At 34.5% G+C, this 19,507-nt stretch overlaps 1 protein-coding gene and 1 long non-coding RNA gene across 3 annotated transcripts in view; one reads left to right on the top strand and one right to left on the bottom strand.

Annotated features, from left to right (window-relative positions):
• Window positions 1-19,507, top strand: part of LOC124233508 (uncharacterized) — a 63,873-nt gene that overhangs the window by 22,675 nt on the left and 21,691 nt on the right. The window lies entirely within an intron of this gene.
• Window positions 1-19,507, bottom strand: part of LOC124233507 (calcitonin gene-related peptide type 1 receptor) — a 103,175-nt gene that overhangs the window by 80,177 nt on the left and 3,491 nt on the right. Inside the window, exon 2 of one of the 2 annotated variants that reach the window (XM_046650652.1) lies at window positions 4,552-4,619. The exons of the other annotated variant lie outside the window; for it this stretch is intronic. The gene's annotated coding sequence lies outside the window, so the exon portion shown is untranslated. The remainder of the gene's footprint in view (window positions 1-4,551; window positions 4,620-19,507) is intronic. 2 annotated transcript variants of the gene reach the window in all.

The raw sequence follows: 19,507 nt of genomic DNA, 5'->3' as shown, positions 1-19,507 counted from the left end.
TTGCAAAGGATCTTCTTAACCTTCTTATAATTTATTATCCTCAATAACAAAAGAGAAGCCCTTTTGCTATCTTCCAACCTATTGCTTGCAAAGCCTTATATTCATTTGCTTACTGATAGTACCAACAGCTCATTTCCCTGTGATACATGCAGTATCTAGTCACGTTACTTACTCCAGATTCAATTTATCCTCTTCTAATTAAGTCAAGTTAAGAACTTGAAGTTAATTGTTCTGGTTACAAATGCACTGTACAACGAAAGGTATGCTATAACTCATTATATGGTATAAGAAAACATTATACGCATATCTATTAATGAACTTATTTTAAGTGCATTCCTCATGGGGGAGGGAGTGCAAAGACGAATTGAACACGCCAATCCAGTGCAGTGTTCTTCTAACTTTTCTGTTGACACCATCTCTCAAATAATTTTGAAAAAACATCCATTTAAGTTGACAGGTCATTTGCAAAACATATGGCCGATTTTAAATGTTGACATTTTCAACATTTAACTGTTATATCATTTTTTTAAATGTTCTCAATGAAATATACGTGCAACAACAAGTTAATGCCTATCGCAGTCATTTATAAATAAATGAATGCACTTTTCTTGACAGTGGGAAAGTTTACTTCATTTCTTGGTCTCTTTGACATCATATTCTACTCCAGGATCCACCTTCCCCCGACACAATTTTATGCTACTGAAATATATCTTTATTTTTCAAATTCTTTTAATTGATCACCTGAAAGCCAGCAAAAAGCAAATAAAGAAAAAGAAGGGAGTAAACACAGAGTGGAGCCAGAAAGGGGGAGGGAGGGAGCTAGACCACTGAGAGAGTAGGTGACATTTTAAAAATTAAAATGTCGTGATGTCTTCCTTTTCCTTTGAAGAGTTTGCATGACTTCTATGCAAATCTCTTCTAATCATTTCATAGGAAATTTTAAGTGACATCTTCCTGCTCAAAATCTTCTATGCAAGAAAATATGTATCTAGGTCAAAATTTTATTTGAAAGAATTTCCTATTCAAGTGGTTGTCAATGAATGTTTTAAAAATTCCTTGATTGTATTACTGTTACAATTTTTATTAGAAATAATAATAATGATGATGATGTTGATAATAATAGTAGCTAATGCTTTGGAAGGCTTACTAAATTCCAAGCCCTGATCTAAGCACTACATATTTCTACAACTACTTGTCTCTATCAATTCATATACAGAGTGGTCCCCAAGTCTGGAAACATGATTGACATAGTGTAGATGATTTGCTCACTTATAATACATGAAAAAGTCATATTTAAGTTTTCAGACTTTATGATCACATTATTAAAAACATATAGGTAGGTACTATGTTTATCCCAGGTTTACCTATGAGGAAACTGAGGCACAAGTAGATTTATTAACTTCACCACGTGATTAAAAAGTGGTCACTTCAGGATTTGAACTAGGCACTTTGGCTCTAGAGTTTATACTCTAGATCAAAACATAATAAATTTGTTACAAATTTTGATGCATAATTTTTAAACACAAAAAGTAAAATGTTTTTCTTTTTTTCTGGGGAAGACTGGAACTGAGCTAACATCTGTACTCATCTTCCTCTATTTTATATGTGGGATGCCTGCCACAGCGTGGCTCAACAAGCTGTGCCCAGGTCCGTACCCAGGATCCGAACCGGTGAGGTCAAGGCCACTGAACTGGAGCATGTGAACTTGACTGCTATGCCATGGGGCCAGCCCCCAAAACTAAAATTTTATTAGAAATATATCACTTAATGAGATGAAGAAAGAGGGGAGCTCATGTGTCTTTTTGAAGGCGGTTTGGCAAACATCAGTGTATCCATTGTCCCTCTCCCCTCTTTGATGGCCTAGGACATCATTACACCTTGCAGAAATGCTTTGTAGTAAGACTCAGAGGGTGAGAGAATGCTTGTGTGTACGCGTGTGTGTGTGTGAATAGAAGTGAAAGGAAGATTATGAAAGGAAAGGTAAAAAAGGAGAACTAGCTTGACACTGAGACTTTAGGAATTTTCTATGATAGATCAGTTTTAGGATGGAGTTCAAATGAAGGCTAAGGATCTAGAAATTGACTTCTATAAAACAGGTTGTTTCTGCCTAACCCTTAGGGGGTGTGCATGCCCCAGTTTGTAGATCACTGGTCCAAAGTGTTAGACATATTAAATGATGAATTCAATTCTACCAAAAATCAAAACGCATTGCATTTGAGAACCATTATGCTGGGCATTGTAGTCAGAAAAATGAGTAAGACCTAAATTGTAATTTAGTGTAAAGCAAATGTGAAAAGGAACAAATGATAAGTAAATACATTTATGAAAGTTTATAGAAATCCTGAAGTGACCACTTTTTAATCACTTAGGAGAGTTTAGTGATTTGCCTCATATCCCACAGCAGTGGGAGACGAGCTAAGACTAGGAGTGCCCTTTCCTGAGTCTCAGTTCTGTGCTTCTTTGATTGGGTTAAAATTAAAACACATATGGGTTGGCCTGGTGGCGCAGTGTTTAAGTTCTCATGTTCCACTTCAGCAGCCCGGGGCTCGTTGGCTAGGACCTCGGGTGTGGACCTACGCTCTGCTTGTCAAGCCATGCTGGGGCAGGCATCCCATGTATAAAGTAGAGGAAGATGGGCACAGATGTTAGCTCAGGGCCAGTTTTGCTCAGCAAAAAAGAGGAGGATTGGTGGCAGATGTTAGCTCTGGGCTAATCTTCCTCAAAAAAAAAATTCAAACCATGTATGAGTCAAAATAATATTTTTAAATAATATGATAGCAAACTGCAACTGATTCTCAGTTATATTTTTTAATCTCTCCAGGGACGATTTTTCAACTTCTTTCTTGGTGGAATTTAAATACATATCCACTTTAAACTGTACTTGTTAGAAACAAAATTTTAAAAATTACAGAAGGGGCAGTGAACTTCTCACAAAAAAATCTTACCATACTCCTGTGAGACCAACCTAATGAAGGGAAAGCAATTTAAATTTGGACCTTTCATTGACAAGCCACTTCCAGTTTATCTCCTTCAAACTGTCCAGTATATGTCAGGATTTATAAGTTGAAAGACACTTAGAAAAAATATTGTGTAATCCTCTTAATTTCCACGTGAAGATGACTGGCACACACAGATAGTGGAGGCCAAAATCAATTTTTGCTTAGTAGGTAAATTTTCTTCCACTTAATACTCTTTCTTATACGTCTTCATTAAGCAAAATTGAGGCCTTATAAAAATTGATCTGGCACCACTTCACATAAAACAGTTCAGGAAGAAAAATCCAGCTGTCAGGTATAAGTAGGCATTTTGAGCATTGTACTAAGGAACAGTGAGTCATATGAAATGTAATGTGCAAAGGAAGCTGACACATAAAAGGAGAGAAAAACAATGATGGCTTCCCAAAGACATGCTGTGGGACAAAGAATAATTATAGAGGGTCTATTTTTGGGTCTGGCAGAATGACTTGGGAATTTAAAAATCACAGCTTAAGTACAGGAGATGAAATTATGTCACTCAGCTTTGAATTAAAGATAAAATAATTTAGTAGGCTTTATTTTTCTTTAATGCTGTTATAGTTGATTAAGATGATCCATGATTGAATTGTGAAATACTTTGCAGTCTAAAAATAAATTAGGACAGGAAAGTTACTTTAGTTTTGTTGAGAAGGGGGCTGTGAGGTGTGATAACAATTGCATAATTAATATCTTATCTGACATGGTACTATAATGCCAAATATAAATAAGAGGGCGAATCCATCTGTAACAGTCATCTTTTTTGGACGCACCAATACCCCTAAAGCTTGTAATTAATGCCCAGGATTAAGATTGAAACTGCTTTGCCAGGAGTTTTAAAAATAGTATCTAGAGTGATTTTAACTTTTAAAACAGCTTGCTCCCTATTTTTCTGTTCCCTTCTTTATAAATAAGATATCCTCTCACGTTCCAACTATGGGGAAGTTTTACATCCATTTTTAGGAACATATCAGTCACTATTTAAATCAGAAAACAAAGAAGTCTACTGAAGAAAGGAATTTAGTTCAAATGAACAACATAGTGCTATTATTTTATAACATTAAACATAATTTGTTTTCTATATATGTGTGTATACATATATATATATCTAGTTATAACAATAGTTATAATATTTGCCACAGACATTATATGTGTGTGTGTGTGATGTTTTTGTGTTGGTGGCTAATGTTATTAAATTACTAATATTACTAAATCTGATAGAACCCATTCCAATTATTTAACATTTCTAGTCCTCTAGCCAAGGGAACAGAAACATGGGGGCTAAATCCACACTCAAACGTCCTAAGGAAATGACTTTGTAATTTTGACAGATGTCTATTAGTCCCTCTTTAATCAGTATTTTGTCGGATTATCTTTCAAAGTTCCCTTTATTCAGAAGTTAGTTGAAGTTAAACTGTATATTATTCTGTGAAATCTTTCTTATTATCATTAACATTTTCATATTATCCTTGACTTCTTTGGAAATCCAACACATTGCTTTCATTAGGTCATGAATGGTCTTTTGGAATGTATGCAATACCTGAAAGTAGGGCCATCCAAGGTTTTGACAGGTGGCAACACAAGTGGTTGGTGCATCATCGTAGGACCCTGGATGACAAGAGAACATTCCTGTGAATTTGGCAATATTATTAGTGGATAGTGGGCTTTTATAGAACTTAACTTAAAATTATATACTAGCGTGTTTCTTTGTTAAAATCATGAACATATGTATTTTAAATGCTGCATTTGAGAGGGAAGTTGGGAGAAGATGTATCAGGCACAATTAGATTGCCACCATGCTAACCTGGAAGTGATCAAGAACTTTGTTCCTGCCGTCTTATATCTTAAGCATGAGGATTTTAAGGGATACAAACATGGAGGATGGTACCTGTTGTTCAAGATCTTAGCACTAGGAAGAGGTGGACGCTCTGAAATGTTCAGCAGAAAGGTTGCTCCTGGTAGATAGGATGACTTGGCCAATGGTTCTGAGGAGGGAATAATGTGGCTGGTTTAAAGTACAGAAAGAGAGTCAACGTAATAAAGGTCGAGTGAATGAGGGGGAAAAAGTGATGTAGAACTTGCCAAGAGGGAGCCAGAGGCTAGACCATGTCAGCAATGAAATTTAACTCTCTTTAAACACAGGGCGTTACTAACTACTGAGATTTGTCCACTGCTAAACAGACTTAATGTCTACAAACGTGCTTTACATGTATCTTCTCAGAATCAAACTAATGTTGAAAGCAAGATACAGCCATAATCTAGCACATTTCCCTTTGCATTTACACAGTATATGGACTTGTAGAACTTCAAAAATGTCAAATTTGCATTTGCAAACTATTTATCTTCATTAGCTTTTCTTGTGATTTGAGAGGCTTTTATTGAACTTACCCTTATGGATTATCAATTTGCTGCTACTTCTAAGAATAACATCTGAATTATTGCCAAGGATTTCTATAAAAGCAATAGGGATCTTATGTGAAAACTCAGAAGTATTAAGAACGCCTATGTTAAAAGCAATCTTTGCAATCAAATCTTTTGTGAATCAAAAAACATTTTTTAATTATTTTGTAAAATTGCTTTTTAAAATTTTACCTCTTCGTATATTTTAATCATTTATTATATGTTATCATAAATTGTCTAGTATATGTTGCTGTTAAGATTGGAGTCTGGTCACATTAAACAGAGGTGTATTTTTACATCAATAGAGACTCTGCATTTATTTAGAATCTGGATTTCGTACAAGCTATTTTGGAAAAAATAACTTGTCAGTCTCAGGCTTTACCCGCATACATATGGAATTCAGAAGGTTCAAAGTTGAAGTTTATTTTGAATATTTTCCCAACTTGCTAGAAAATACCACTAGAAATAGAAATGACCACAGAGTGTTATTTTTTCTGCATGGGTCTAGACATTTTATTTTTCTTCCCAGCTGAAATTGTATGGAAGAATCTTTCTACCCTTTTGGTGATTTGGAATAAGCAGAAAATAAATATATCAATGATTACTTCTGGCTACCAGAAAATTTACTGATGAGTTAATTTTGGTTAGTAAATGTGTTGCACATATTAATAAAGTAATCTATATGTCAGTATGGTCTTACTTCCACTTTCCTCTGAAAAATATCAATATCTGTAGTACCAAAAAACAGATCACTATCCAAGAAAAGAGAATACAAATAAAATATTACAAAGCCTTAATAAAAACCATAGCGATACCTAGAAAAAACTCAAAAGAAAACCAATTTTGTTCAAGTAGCACCACCGGCTGAAGTGAGTACACAATGAAGTCAAAATTAACTAAACCTTAAAAACACAGAAAAGAGATACAGCAAATAAGAATAATAGAGAAAACTTCTTGATATAGTGTTGCCATAGTGAAGCACAACAATTAAGCCAAAAGAATAAAAGGCAAATCTAAGCATATTTATTAAGAGGAAATCAGAACCCTGAAGAAATATATTGGTTAAATTCAGCTGATGGATCTAAGGGCAATCAAGTGGTTTCCAAAATGAGGAATCCTGTGAAAGACACAAACTCCAATGCCTTCTGTGAGGTTTTTATATATCAGAAACAGTTTTATAACAGTAGAAAGAGAGATGCTACCTCTTTCAAGAGACTTGTAAGCTTCATAAATGATTTAAAATATTCAAAAAACTATAACAAGCACACATGTCATTATACACTTGTCCTAACTCATAAAATGCACAACGCCAAGAGTGAATCCTAACGTATTTTGGGTGATCATGATGTGTCAATGTAGGTTCATCGGTTGTAACAAATGTCCCACTCTAGTCAGGGATGTTGATAGTGGGGGAGGCTGTGCATGTGCGGAGAGAGCAGGTATATGGGAAATCTTTGTACCTTCCACTGAATTTTGCTGTGAACCTAAACCTGCTCTAAAAATAAAATCTGTTCAAAAAAAAAAAAAGCACACAGACATCTGAATGGAATTATTTGTTTTCTTCCTCTCTATTTTAAAGGGGACGTGTATCTGATGGAGTTTTTAGATAAAGGGAAATGGAAAGTTAGGGATATGATTCGAGGCATTGTCAATCTGTGTTCTTATTCATTATAAGAAATGCTATTCATAGAGTCCCAGTTTTGAAAGCAATAAAACAATCTTTCCTGGACTACCTAATCAAAAATAGATGGTTAGTCCTTTTCTTAAATAATATAAACAAAAGTGGCTCAACTGTAATTCCTCAACATCAAGCCACTGCTACCCAATTAGAAGCAAATGTTTCAGAGGAAAATTTTAATTCATTTTACATACAAATTTGCTGTGAGTCATAATTAGGGCAATGCAAATTAAAACCACAATGAAACACTATGTTACACCCACTAGACCGGGAAAAATTAAAAAGTTTGACAATACTACAAAGTATTGGATGTGATGTAATGGAAACCTCAGACGTTGTTGGTTGGTGGGGGGAGTATAAATTGGTACAGGCACTTTGATTGCTAGGATCCTGAAATCTCACTTGTAAATATATTCCCTAAAGAAACTCAGACACATGTGTACCAGGAGATATGTAAAAAAAAAAAAAAAAAATTCGTTCATTTCTTCATTGTTTGTAATAGCAAAATGGTGGAAGCAATCCAGATGTCCCTCAGCAGGAGAAAGTATAAATACATTGTGATCCATTCTTGTTATGGAATACTGCAACAGTGAAAAGAAAAAACCACAGCTACACATGTTAACACTGATGCTTCTCCAAAACATAGCCCTGAACGAAAGAAGTAAGTCTCTGAAGACTGTATTCAGAACGATTTCACTTCCGTAAAAGCAAAAATTAAAACAACAAAACTAAATAATATATTGCTTAGAAATTCATATATATGTGATAAAAAAGTAAAGCAAGAGAATGACTGGTACAAATTTAGTTTAATGGCTTACTTTTGGGGACATGTATGTGACTTAATCAGGGAGGAACATGATGGACAAAATGGCTTCTAGATATACAGGTATTTATTTATATGCATGAGATTTTAAAAATTATAAAAAGTTTTTGTAGAACAGTATGCAGAGTATGATTCCTTTGAAATCATGGATTCGTTGTGAATCTATGGATCAAAATACATAAAAATGCAATGTGCTTCAAATAGGTCAGAGGGGTTGGGTGGGAAATGCAGCTGCCTCACACAGTACTGATCCAATTTGAAAGTTCACTTCCTTTTGTCAGAATATTGTTAAGATTAGACCTCTTTTAAGATTTTACAGTTAAATCATAGTCATATACACAATTTAAACACTTTGAACTTTACAAATATGATTTAGGTGTGTGAATTCTATTTGACTTTAGTTTACTTTCCTAGTTAAATGCAGGAAGTTTTGGAACACCAATGATGAACAACCCATGAATCAATCAATGTATATGTGTGTCTGTGCGTGTGTGTGTGTGCACTTACCCCTGGGTCCAATGAAAGAGAAAAAGGTCAGTAAAGTTGTATGTATTTTGGAATTATTATCAAATTCCTAAGACTTTTAAGTTAGGATGATTCAGACAGGGAAAATCTGTCCCCCGAATCAGAAAACTAATAATTCTCAAAGCCAGAATTAGAAGGGAAAGTAATAATCTCTTGTTATTTATGTGTAGTTCACTGTGAATTTATACTTACTGCTTCATTATTTAGAAAGAGAATGACTTGATTTAAACATGTGCCTTGTTCACTCTTCTGTTATTGTAAATTTGAACCTTATGGTGTTGTTATGTCTTATGCTCACAATGTCCAGACTTCGGGAAAGAGAAAGCTGCTTTGAGGGCACACAGGGATCATTTAAACATCACCTCCCTCTGTGTGCTGAGCCACCCCAGACTGATTCCAGGAGGTCTGGAATGAGAAGAAGGACTTGCATTTTACCAAACAGCTTTGCTGCTTTAAATGTGGTGTGATTGATTAAAGTAGCCCAATTTCTGGGCTACCTTTTGAGAAATTGTCCTAGACAAAGACCTGTCAGTAGGTCAGATTCTACGAACCCTCCAGTCAAAGGGAGAGTCATTAACTTGAGCAATTGGGTCCAAGTGTTAGAAGATGATTACCACCCAGAAGGTAGTGTTTGCTTCTCACAACTTCTTCATAAACAATCTTCACCTCTTATCAGAAGAAATAACCCCTAGGCTTAACACTCACCTCCATTCCCCAAACAAAAGAGCAGACAAAGTTTTCCTATCTGAAATGTTAGACCAAGCAGCTGGAAGGCATTTGCATATCAACTTTGTGTGCATGGCCATGTATCCAAACTGTCTCCACATCTTAATTGATGCAGTTCAGTGCTGCATTTTTATTTCCTAACCTTTCTGGTGAATACAATATGTCTTATTGAACCAATTTATCTTTATCTTTTTATAGTCTTTCCTTTTATGTTCTTTCTCATTTCCTTTTTGTTCTGTTCACTCCCCTTTTCTCTCTCTGGTTTCTTTTACTTCCAAATGCCATTCTTCACTCTGGTTTTATATCAGTCTTTTACTCAGTAAGCAATAATTACTAAGATAAATACATTGTTACAGTCATATAGCTTTATTCTCTAGGTGAGAATTCTGAATCTTCTCTGTTCTCTGTTCTCCTGATTGGTCCTTAACTCCGTAATTGTTCCTTTCATTTCTAGTTTCATCAACTTCTGAGTAAATCTCCTAACATTTCACCTTGCCATTTACCAAGACACTGTCACCAGACCTGTAACAAAATGCAGTGTCCTGATTTTACTCCAAGGGACAAAAGTTTAGGGTGTGTAAAATTTTTAAATTATATGTTTAAAAACATACAATTAAAAATGTGATACATGTAAACACAGAGAGCTCATCCACTCCTTTAGAAATAAATGAAGTGAGGACCTACTTAGTAAAAGAAATCAGTTAAAATAAGACCAATCAGACAATTGTTAACAACATTTGTTTGTGGGCAACAATATGAATTAAAAAATTGATTTAAGGTCATATTTCACGCTATAGACTAGCTAGTTATGTCTCTGGTGTTACTAGCAATCTCCTGGAATAGAGATCCTTAACATAATCAAGGTGATCTAGCATATTTAAGAGCTGAAGAACTACTAAAACAGATATGAGTTTTATTCTATACCCTTAAATCCACTATTCAATAGAGAGTCAATTGTAATAATTAGTGAAACTGTTATAAATTGACAGCAACTTTTTATACTTAATTTAGGATCAGACAGTTAGGCTTCAAAACATCTGTTTTCATCCTACAAGTAACGCCATATTAGAAAAGGCTCTCAAGAATATGTGGTGCCTCTGCAGAATCTGAATGAGAGGGAACAAATCTTTTGGCAACGCCTTTTTCTGAACAGGACTACTGGGAGTACCCACTTGTCACTGTAGGGACTGATACTAGCTTGAGAAAGTGTGAAGTGTCTCTGCTCAGTGTGACAAAGTGATCATTTGTGCATTCCAATTTAATTGCAAAGTACTTGAATTAAAAATTCTATCAAGGTTTTTATTCTGTAAAGTTTATTTTTAAGTGCCTTTTCCACCATTTCATCAAGCCCATCTAGATTAGAAATTGTCACTCTTTTGTCTTTTAAAAATTATTTTGTTCAGTTTTATTTTATTATTATTCTTGTCTATTTTAAGCTACTTGGTGGAAAATGGGTTGTAGAATATTGGGTTCTCATGCTATGTATAAATATACCAGAAATAAATTGAATGTAGACTAATTCTTAAAACAAAATACAGTTTTTGTAAGGACATTATTATCATTTGTGATTTCTAATAATAACTATTTGAAAGCATATTATTCAATAATGACCACATCAAATGAATTCAGAAAGTTCTGGAAGACTTAAAGAAAAAGGTATTTTACAATTTACTTTTTATGTTTTGAGCAATACTTCATTTAGGACAGAGAGTTGCTTAATCTAAACTAGTTTGTTGCTTACGGTTTAAAATCCATCAGTGTGTTAATATGTGGTGATAATACATTGAAGCAAAGTAAAATTACAACCTTGATGTATTTTATATGCCTATTTTCCCTGAAATCTCTGGATGTATTTTGAGGATTAGTCTTTTTCTCAAATGAAAATTGTTGTTTCCCTGAATGATACACATACCTCGGCTCAGAAGGAAAAATAACTCAATTGTGATATTTCTAGGTGAACGGACAATTAATATTCTGAGTCTCAAACACATGGAGAATTTAAAATAGAAAAGTATTGCTATAACTTGTGATTTGTGTCAATTCAGAAGACATATTTTATGAAAATCCATCATGAGGCTCTCAAACAAATCATGATTTTATTTAATGACAAATATATATTTCAATTTATAAAATAGTCCTTTGGCTTTTAAGTATGGAAAACTTGCAAGACTGTACGATGACGAAAGGCCATTGACAGTTGGCATTCTTTTTAGAATTATCTTTAAATATTTACGAATCAACAAATCAACACTTTAAAAAGCTTTATAAATTCCAGATTAACAAATGTAACACATCAATTATTATTGAGCAGATGTAGAATTTTTGGCAATTAAACAGTCCTTGTATTTAACCATATATGCTTTTTTAAAAGATTGATTTACTTTCTTTTGATTTCACTGCTAAGTTTTTCTTCTCCTTCTATAGCCTTAGTGCTATTGTCCAGAAAGGCAATAAGAATGGAGTAAGACTTTGTTGGGAAGCAACAGTTGGCAAGTCTGCCAGTTTCAACAAGAAATTCTGCCAATTTCAGGCATTCTTTGGCCAGTTGGGGAAATGCTCCAACATTTTGTGTTAAAATACTGAGCAACCTTCTCATTTACCCTAGTTTGAAAGGTCACTCTTCAGAATTCAGTGAAACCTGAACACTAAACACATTACAGAAATCATCTCTACTAATTTATTTCCCTTTACAGAAGTAGTGAAGGGATAAATATTAGGTCGATTTAAGAATAATAAAATGGTAATTACTTTCTGAATTTTTCTCTTTGGCAACGTGTCGTGGTTCTAACACCTTCAGAATCTCAGCTCCAGCATCTATTGCATAAAGACTGGTATAAAGAAACATATTCCTTCATTTAATCATTTATTAAGCAATTGTTAAGCACCAACCATAGGCAGGCACTTCTCTAGGTGCTCAAGACATGTTGTGGGACAAAACCAGGCAGAAGTGTTCTACTTGCAAGTTAGTAGTATGGACAGAAAGTAAACAATAATGTAGAAAATATGTAAATTATAGTGAGTGGTTTGCTGCAAAGTGAATGGCGTTACAGGAAAAAGCTAGGACAAACTAAAATAGATGAAGATGGGCAAGAGGGTTGTGGTAGTGTCAGTATAGGTTGATTTTAAATAGTGATTAGGTTAAGCCCTGTAGAAAAGTTTATATCTGAGCAAAGACTACAGGGAGGAAAGAGACCTAGCCATACAGATACCTGGGAGAAGAGCGTTCTGTGCTCATTAAAAGAAACCCACGGGTAACTTTTAATCCTCCTTTAGATAATGTGTTTACCTGCCTTTGAATTAGAGGTACTAGCAAGATATAAACTTGTCTGGAGGTGAAGGACTCAACAAAACGAAGCAATACTAACATCTGGAATCCAGGAACTATAGACCCACATATAAGGAAAATGAACACTTTTTTCATATTCAGGTGCTATAATGATGCATATGTGATGAAGAGTAGAGAAAAGGGGAGAGATAAACTTAGGAAGTTACTCGGTTAATTCACTCAAATAAGTATTCCTTCATTAATTTCTATTATCTTCTTATATCAATAAAGTAATACAATGCACAATGATCTTTGTTGCCTGTGACAAATTTGATTTAATTCCAAAGAGCTATTCAAATTGGAATGGATATACTGTGCTAGCTCTTCAGATAGAAAAGCTTATACATTGTATTTGCAGACTGTTTCCCTTCCACGTTTATAACATTATGCAATTATGTCTGGAAGAAAAACATAGACCAGGATGTGGGGCAACCCTTGAAGTCTAAACGATTTTGAGTAATTAGGAGCAGAATGTTGTCTAAATGTAAAAGTCTAACTTTTTTTTGTTAAGTACGTGCTCTTTCAGGACCTACAGCATAGTTAGACTTAATGAAACCCTCTGAGCACACACTGAGCTGGAGTCTCTTATTTCTAAGTTAGGAACCCATGAACTAGATTTATTTAGCTTATTGAGGTCTCCACCTTCAGAAACTACACGTAACATTAAAAGTTTTGAGCATATAGTCTTTTATGGTATGCACACTAGTAGAATTGAGATAGCTGAGAACTTGTAAGCTTAAATATGCAGTCCTTTATGATACTGGAGTGGTGACAGTTGAGAACTTAGTGAACAAACAGCTTTCAGGGTTAATCTGAAAAATTACACAGTTAGTGGATTTTTAAAGGATGTTTGAGTGATACTAAAAAAGCCCTCTTTGTTAATTTTGGTGTATTTATTTTGAAGGAAGTAGGCAGGAATATGGCTCACAAAATATGGACATATATTAATTTTATGATCAAAAAGACTGAGTAAGTCTCTTGGAATAATTTTTGAACTGATAACATGGAACACGGCACAGGAAATCCTTTTGGAAAATGTATAATTAAGGAAGTTAACTCATGTGAGGAACTCAATTAATTAAAGTATTAAACAACATTTAGGAAAGCCATTTTATGGGTTTCACCCTTCAGTTTGTTCCCGACCTTAATACTTGTTCATATCTCATTGGAAGGCCTTCCTGTTCAAATTAATGAAACCAAACATTCTTCAAAGTTTTATTCTTAAGAATATCATTTTCTTTAACCACATTCTTTTTGTCTTAAAAAGGAACAATTTCTGATACACAACCATGACCTTTGTGATGGATTTAGATGCAAGGAAATATTTCTGTTAAAGTATGAAATGTCAGAATTAGAAGCAGTTGAAAAGATGCTTTAGAATATCTTAACCAAAGCACATACAATTCAGTAGAATCCATTAGATTGTTCTTCACTTCAGGTGGGGTTTTATTTTTTTTTGATGTTTCATCTGTAATCCAAGGTTTCCTAAATATCATAAATATATACAGAAAATATCTGATTTATCAGGTTTTGTCATTTTAGAAAACACTCTAGTTACGGAATTCAGTCTTGATCTTGTGACAAGACAAAAAATAGAGTATCGGCCAGCAGCACAGATCAAGAGTTCATGCTTTAATCAGCACCGTCTTACACTGAACTGAGGTGGAGCTGATGTTGTCCAGAGCCCGGGTCCTGTCTTGCTTACCTTTGACCTCTAGCATGGAGCCTGGCACATTGTGAGCACTTGCTAAACCGAGGATCATGATGTTTAACCCTAGCACCCCCTAACAGCAAGAATGGTACAGTTATATGAGTTAAAACACAGCTGTTCTCCGACAGGATGAAATTCTGTTGTGAACAGAAATTTCCCCATTTAAATTATACTGTAATGAGAACACATTTTAGTTTGCTAAGAATAAGAGCAATTCTGGAAGGTCCTATGTGGATCATGTAGAGGAAAACATGCTACCTTTCTTTTTGAAGTGTAGAAGTCTTATAGCCTTTTATATTTCTTTACCCTCCTCTATTTACAATATAATTATTTTAAACATTTACTCTACATTCATTTAGAACCACATCAGACTGCCCATCTCCAAAAAAAAGCCCTGAACAACTGGAGAATATATACCATGCTATGGTTGGATGACTAAACATTATTAAGTTGTCTATCCTTATAAATGTAACTGGTGAGTTCACTGCAATTCCAATGATCATTCCTGTAGGAACGTTTGAAGAATTCCCAAGTCTAAAAGCCTATATAATTGGGGGAAGAAAAAGAGCAAATATGTATGAATCCCCCTCCTAGCTGTGATGGTTAATTTTATGGGTTAACTTGGCTAGGCCTAAGGTGCACAGTTGTTTGATCAAACACTGGTCTAGATGTTGCTGTGAAGGTATTTTGTAGATGTGATTGACATCTACCATCCGTTGACTTTAAGGAAATTGATTACCCTCAGTAATGTGTGTGAGCCTCATCGAATCAATTGAACGCTTTAAGAGCAAACACTGAAGTTTCCCAAAGAAGAAGGAATTCTTCTTGAAGATTTTTTTTTTTTCCATGCTGCTGGACACCTGAGGCCAGAAAGTAGCTCCTGGGCATTTGCTTTGGAGGAACCTGAGGATTAGGTAGGTGCAGGTGAAGGAACTTAGTGGACGGAGAGCGGTGCAGAAAGGAAGATGGGAAATTAACAGTTGCAGATTCTAGCTACTATGTTGCTTCCCCCCCCCCCCCCCCCCCCCCCCCGCCCTGGAGCCCTGCAGTATTGCCCTCTGGTTGATGGAAATAATCTTATAGGCCATTTGTTTCTGATGTCCATGTCTGTTTTTTGAGTGCTCAGATACTTATAAGCTGAGGTGGCTGAAAAATATACACATATAATTTACCTCATTCTAAAAAAATAATTATTTGAATTAATTAGCATAGGTTCATAAATAAGAGTCTAAGAACTCTTAATGGATCCATCAAAAAGGAAGATCCCATGAAACTCACGCAACTCTATGCAAATGAGAGGTCTTATGAATACAGATGAGTTTACTTTGTCTGGGAGAGAGAGTTTATAGTTTTCATGGCATTCTCAATGTGGGCTATAATTACTAAAATATTAAAAAACAAGTTTTTAGAATAAATTATCTTAAACCAAAACCTAAATGAGTGTTTACCATCCTATTGCACAGGTACTCTTTCATCATGTTTTTGAAATATAATATATAAGAAAATATGTGTCTACCATTAGGCAGTAGTAAGAAGTCCCTGTAATAAAGACATTTTTACAAAAACAAAATAAGCACCAAAAACTTGGAGCCCTACAAATTGAGTTTAATCTGGTCATTCTTAATGTTCTTTTAATTTTGAGCTTCTGCAGCTGTTATACTAGTCAAAACTAAAAATTTCCTGGTGAACATCTAAATTTGTCTCTAATGTACTAAATTCCACAAAATCCATGCAAGCAACAACAATAAATTTACTTTTATTATCTTGTGTTAGAAGAGATTGAGTTTAAATTTGGTGGATCGTTGTCCTCATTCAACTTTGTGCATAATCAGTAATAAGAGGGCTAATAGTAGGTAATACACAATAGCACAACAAAATAGGATTTGGAGTCACAATGGACGTAAGTTCAAGTTGAAGATTTGTCAATGATGATTGACTTTGGACTCACCACGTACTTCATTGAGCTTAATGTGTAAAAAAAAGAAAAAGCAATAATTTCTTTTTAATATACCTTTATAAACTGTTAGTATGAGACACTTTTTAAGTGCTCAAGTTCTATAGAAATGGTGATTAATATCAGTTTTCTTAGATTCTGGCATATATCATATATGGCAAAAGTGTGAACAGTCTAAAAGTTGTGGTCACAAACCACACACATCCCTGTCTGTGAAGAGGTTGTATTCTGTCTGTGTGTTGACTGGAATGAGCTTTTGTGTGGAAGCAAGTTATGTCCTCAGTCCTGTTCACAGAAGATTTATGATGAGCACTAACATTGTTGGAGACCTACTAAGTGCCAAGTGCTGTGCTAAACATTTTCTATGTATTGTTTCCTGGATTCCTCACCAAACCCTGTAAAGCAGTATTATTGACACTTCCATTTTGTTGATGAGAAAGGGGAACTAAGAAATGGTGAATTTGGGGTTCATGTGCCAATGATCTGAAGCCAAAGTCCATTAAGCTGCACCACTGCAATATAGCTCATATTTTAACTGTGGTATATTAGGGTTTTTTTTCTTTTCATTTTTTGCAATTGATAAGAAGGAAGTGGGAAACAAAAGCATGATTTTTAAAAAAATTCCTGCTGATCACACAAACTCACAGACTAACCTGGGAACCTAAGATTATTTACTCTGTCATTGTTTCAGTAGAATGACGCATTCTATGCTTTAACCTAAGGTTCTGGGAATAGCATCCATTGGCTCTAGGGAGGACGAGGTACCAGGAACCAATTGGAAAGGGAAGCAGACTTGTTGAGAGTATGAGGTCTGGAGCCAGCTGGCCAGGATTCAAGTCCTGGCTTTGCCATTTGATAGCTATGTGACCTTGGGCAAATTTACTCAAGAGCTCTGTGCCTTGGTTTTGGAGTTTCTTATCTGCAAACAAAGATACTAATAATATTTCCTAGGGTTTTTGGGAAGATTAAATGAGTTTATACATGAGTAATTAATATTGTACATGGCACATGGTGAACTCTCAAAGAAATTAGCTAAATAATCTCGGCAGCAGCAAACCATTTATTAAAAGAAGTTCTCTTGGGGCTGGCCTGGTGGCATAGTGGTTAAGTTCGCATGCTTGCTTTGGCGGCCCAGGGTTTGCAGGTTCAGATCCCAGGTGCAGACCTACACACTGCCCATCGAGCCATGCTGTGGTGGTTTCCCACACACAACATAGAGGAAGGTTGGCAGAGATGTCAGCCCAGCAACAATCTTCCTCACCAAATAAATAACTAAAAGTGGTTCTCTTGTATGAGTGCAGTGTGGAAAGATGAGCCCACTGCTAACTTCTGGAGGGAGAGCTGCTGTAGGAAGGCAGACTCTCCTGTTTGAGGCAAAAAGAAGTTTTTGTCCCTCAGGGATATTAGGATATATGTGTCCAATAGCGCATCCTTCCTCTAAAACTGTCAAGGACCAGAGGGTAAAGCTGACAATAAATATATACATCTACACGAATAAACCTGACAAGTTCCAGGATATTTTAGTTAATTAACTGGGACTTAATGAAATTGTGTTGAACACTTTTAAAATGTAGCAATGTCTACACATGACATGAATGCTGTCTAATTGTACTCCATTCCAGGCAGTTGCTTCAAACCACCATTATACCTAAATTTCTAAAACACAAATGCATAAGTTATATTTTTTTGCCTTAGCTAATAGATTATATCGGCATTTTTTTTAAAAAGTTTTAAATCCAAATTATTGACAACAAATTTTTAGAGAAAACATGTGTAGATTGATTAATAACATTTCAGCGTTACTCTAATATTAGGTTTCCATTATCTAAGTAAAAACAAGTCTCCTATTTCTGCCTCACATTTGAAAATAACTACAGAATTAAGGGAAAAAAATCATGGTTTTGTGTTGATGACATTCTTTTCCCATAGTTTTAATTCTCCTTATTTTTGTTATAACTTTATTCTTTTCTAGTACTTACCAAAGTTTCAATTTCTTCTTCAAATTATCCTTGGAAGGCAGATAAAACTGAGATTTACACACAAAATATCTGCATAACAATTGGTCTCAGGTTCATTAGTGGGCATGGGTTCAAATTAATATTCATTTGTAAAATTTGTGAAATCAGTACTTGGAGATAAGACAAGTTTGTCTTAGTTTTGGTTGATAAAACCTAGACCATGTGCTCATGAATATGCTGATAATCCTCCCCATGAATAAGCTGTAAGGAGAGGGGCACTCTGGTAAACCAGCTGGTTACTATTTCATTCTATCACTGCTATTGAATACACGACATGGAATGGTCAGGAGTCTCTATGGTTTTATGAGAAACACAACTGAGCTCAGGTTAACCTAAACCTGAATAGAGAAATACCAACAGATTTATACAAAAGTTTATGCCACCTTACCATTTTTCAAGTTATGTTCCAAGTTAAAGGAAATAAAATTTCTCTGAAAATTGGGCTCCATCCAATAACCTCAATAAAGTATAGAGCTCCAGCCTCAATACCATAGGGATGGTATTTATTTATGTAGATTTATGTTGGGTTGAGTTGAGATTTCTGTTCTTTTAATTGGTGGTAAGGTAGGAAACATATCATACATTTAATTAAAACCATGAAGCAATAATAAGATAAGCCTTCCTTTACATTTTAAAAATAAATACACTATTTTGACCATTTTTGCAAACAATAATATTAATGTGTTAGTTTTGCATAATACTATCTCTTTTAAGTTAACGAACTAGTTTAAAGGGAAAAAAGGAACAAAATATGATCTAGGAAAATATTTGCAACTTATCATCTGATAATAATACTAGTAACCTAATAAACATAGACCCTAATTCAGTTCACAGCCAGAGATTCTATTTTATTTTCTAATAATAATAAGTAAGACTTCTATTACGTCTTTAAAAATTAAATTCACCTCTTTGTTTTTTGTAAAATAACATTAAATTAAAAAACTAATTTGATTTTAAGATTACTCAAATATGGGAAAATTCAGATTATTTGATCTAATCTGATTTAATGAACAATATTATAATCCTAATTAGACATGAAAAAACAATAATCTGGATTTATTGAGGACTTTTCTGTTTAAATTGGAATGGCAATAGAATGTAGAAAAATATATTTTCTATTATTTAAATGGGTTTTGTTGATTTAATTATCACATATCTAATCACGTGTTCTCTTTTCCTGAATCACACTAGACCAATATTTATATTCCAAATTTTACAAGTAAATGTATTCTACCTATTATTTCTTCAATTTTGCACTAATGAAGACTATTTACCTTCAAAATTATAAACCAATTTATAAGTAGGTGAACTAAAATTAAGGTGTGAAAACTATCCA

Source organism: Equus quagga, unplaced genomic scaffold (genome assembly GCF_021613505.1).
Source record: "Equus quagga isolate Etosha38 unplaced genomic scaffold, UCLA_HA_Equagga_1.0 203_RagTag, whole genome shotgun sequence".
Lineage (NCBI taxonomy): Eukaryota > Metazoa > Chordata > Mammalia > Perissodactyla > Equidae > Equus > Equus quagga.
The sequence above is the reverse complement of the archived record's forward strand: the minus strand, read 5'-3'. Positions and strand labels throughout refer to the sequence as shown.